Consider the following 3,447-nt stretch of genomic DNA (forward strand, 5'->3'; position numbering starts at 1 on the left):
CACTCTCTCACTTCGTCTCACCTTACCCTTCTCCCTCGCCATGTCCTCAAGTCCATTCTCTACAATTGCGTCACTATTCCTGTCCTGCCCCTAGGGTCCTCAGAACCATTTTTTCTTTTCTTTTTTTTTTAGATTCCATATATATGTGTTAGCATACCATATTTGTTTTTCTCTTTCTGACTTACTTCACTCTGTATGACAGACTCTAGGTCCATCCACCTTACCACAAATAACTCAATTTCGTTTCTTTTTATGGCTGAGTAATAATTCCATTGTATATATGTGCCACATGTTCTTTATCCATTCACCTGTCAATGAACACTTAGGTTGCTTCCATGTCCTGGCTATTGTAAATAGAGCTGCAATGAACATTGTGGCACATGGCACTTTTTGAATTATGGTTTTCTCAGGGTATATGCCCAGTAGTGGGATTGCTAGGTCATATGGTAGTTCTGTTTTTAGTTTTTTAAGGAACCTCCATATTGTTCTCAATAGTGGCTGTATCAATTTACATTCTCACCAACAGTGCAAGAGGGTTCCCATTTCTCCACATGCTCTCCAGCCTTTATTGCTTGTAGATTTTTTGATGATGGCCATTCTGACTGGTGTGAGGGGATACCTCACTGTAGTTTTGATTTGCATTTCTCTAATGACTAGTGATGTTGAGCATTCTTTCATGTGTTTGTTGGCAAACTGTATATCTTCTTTGGAGAAATGTCTATTTAGGACTTCTGCCCATTTTTGGATTGGGTTGTTTGTTTGGTTGATATTGAGCTACATGAGCTGCTTCAAAATTTTGCAGATTAATCCTTTGTCAGTTGCTTCATAGGCAAATATTTCCTCCCATTCTGAGGGTTGTCTTTTTGTCTTGTTTATGGTTTCCTTAGCTGTGCAAAAGCTTTTAAGTTTCTTTAGGTCCCATTTGTTTTTGTTTTAATTTCCGTTTCGCTAGGAGGTTTGTCAAAAAGGATCTTGCTGTGATTTATGTCATAGAGTGTTCTGCCTATGTTTTCTGCTAAGAGTTTTATTGTGTCTGGCCTTACATTTAGGTCTTTAATAAATTTTGAGTTTATTTTTGTGTATGGTGTTAGGGAGTGTTCCAATTTCATTCTTTTACATGTAGCTGTCCAGTTTTCCCAGCACCACTTATTGAAGAGACTGTCCTTTCTCCATTGTATATTCTCTCTCCTTTATCAAAGATAAGGTAACCATATTTGCATGGGTTTATCTCAGGGCTTTCTAACCTGTTCCAATGATTATATTTCTGTGATACCAGTGATCTCTTGGTTATTAAGTAGTGTAACTACTTAATAACAATAACTGTTTAGCCTCCATGCGTTTGTATTTTTTACAGATCTTTTCCTGTAATTGATATCTAGTCTCATAGCATTGTGGTCAGAAAAGGTACTTGACACAATTTCAATTTTCTTAAATTTAGTAAGGCTTGATTTGTGACCCAAGATATGATCTATCCTGGAGAATGTTCCATGAGCACCTGAGAAGAAAGTGTATTCTGTTGTTTCGGGATGGAATGTCCTATAAATATCAATTATTGGGATGGAATGTCCTATAAATATCAATTAAGTCCATCTTGTTTAATGTATCATTTAAAGCTTGTGTTTCCTTATTTATTTTCAATTTGGATGATCTGTCCATTGGTGAAAGTGGGGTGTTAATGACCCCTACTATGATTGTGCTACTGTCGATTTCCCCTTTTATGGCTGTTAGCATTTGCCTTATGTATTGAGGTGCTCCTATGTTGGGTGAATATATATTTATAATTGTTATATCTTCTTCTTTATATAATTGTTATATCTTCTTCCTTGTCTCTTGTAACATTCTTTATTTTAAAGTCTATTTTTTTTTTTTTTTTTCAGTACGCGGGCCTCTCACTGTTGTGGCCTCTCCTGTTGCAGAGCACAGGCTCCGGACGTGCAGGCTCAGCAGCAATGGCTCACGGACCCAGCCGCTCCGTGGCATGTGGGATCTTCCCGGACCAGGGCATGAACCTGTGTCCCCTGCATCGACAGGCGGGCTCTCAACCACTGCACCACCAGAGAAGCCCTTAAAGTCTGTTTTATCTGATATGAGTATTGCTACTCCAGCTGTTCTGATTTCCATTTGCATGGAATATATTTTTCCATCCCCTCACTTTCAGTCTGTATGTGTCCCTAGGTCTGAAGTGGGTCACTTGTAGACAACATATATATGGGTCTTATTTTTGTATCCATTCAGCCAGTCTTTGTCTTTTGGTTGGAGCATTTAATCCATTTACATTTAAGGTAATTGTCAATATGCATGTTCCTATTACCATTTTCTTAAGTGTTTTGGGTTTGTTATTATAGGTCTTTTCCTCCTCTTGTGTTTCCTGCCTTGAGAAGTTCCTTTAGCATTTGTTGTAAAGCTGGTTTGGTGGTGCTGAATTCTCTTAGCTTTTGCTTGTCTGTAAAGGTTTTAATTTCTCCGTCGAATCTGAATGAGATCTTTGCTGGGTAGAGCAATCTTGGTTGTAGGTTTTTCCCTTTCATCACTTTAAATATGTCCTGCCACTCCCTTCTAGCTTGCAGGTTAACAGCTGAAAGATCAGCTGTTAACCTTATGGGGATTCCCTTGTATGTTATTTGTTGTTTTTCCCTTGCTGTTTTTATTGTATTTTCTTTGAATTTAATTTTTGATAGTTTGATTAATATGTGTCTTGGCATGTTTCTCCTTGGATTTATCCTGTATAGGACTCTCTTTGCTTCCTGGAATTGATTGACTATTTCCTTTCCCATATTAGGGAAGTTTTCAACTACAATCTCTTCAAATATTTTCTCAGTCCCTTTCTTTATCTCTTCTTCTTCTGGGACCCCTATAATTCAAATGTTGGTGTGTTTAATGTTGTCCCAGAGGTCTCTAAGACTGTTCTCAATTCTTTTCATTCTTTATTCTGCTCTGCAGTAGTTATTTCCACGATTTATCTTCCAGGTCACTTGTCCGTTCTTCTGCCTCAGTTATTCTGCTCTTGATTACTTCTAGAGAATTTTTAATTTCATTTAGTGTGCTGTTCATCATTGTTTGTTTGCTCTTCAGTTCTTCTATGTCCTTGTTTAACATTTTTTGTATTTTCTCCATTCTATTTCCAAGATTTTGGATTATCTTTACTATCATTACTCTGAATTCTTTATCAGGTAGATGGCCTATTTCCTCTTCATTTGCTTGGTCTGGTGGGTTTTTACCTTGCTCCTTCATCTGCTGTGTGTTTCTGTCTTCTCATTTTGCTTAACTTACTGTGTTTGGGGTCTCCTTTTTGCAAACTGCAGGTTTGTAGTTTCTGTTGTTTTTGGTGTCTACCCCAGTGGCTAAGGTTGGTTTAGTGGGTTGTGTAGGCTTCTTGATGGAGCAGACTGGTGCCTGTTTTCTGGTGGATGAGGCTGGATCTTGTCTTTCTGGTGGGCAGGACCAAAT

Source organism: Lipotes vexillifer, unplaced genomic scaffold, assembly GCF_000442215.2.
Source record: "Lipotes vexillifer unplaced genomic scaffold, Lipotes_vexillifer_v1.1 scaffold1605, whole genome shotgun sequence".
Taxonomy (NCBI): Eukaryota; Metazoa; Chordata; class Mammalia; order Artiodactyla; family Lipotidae; genus Lipotes; species Lipotes vexillifer.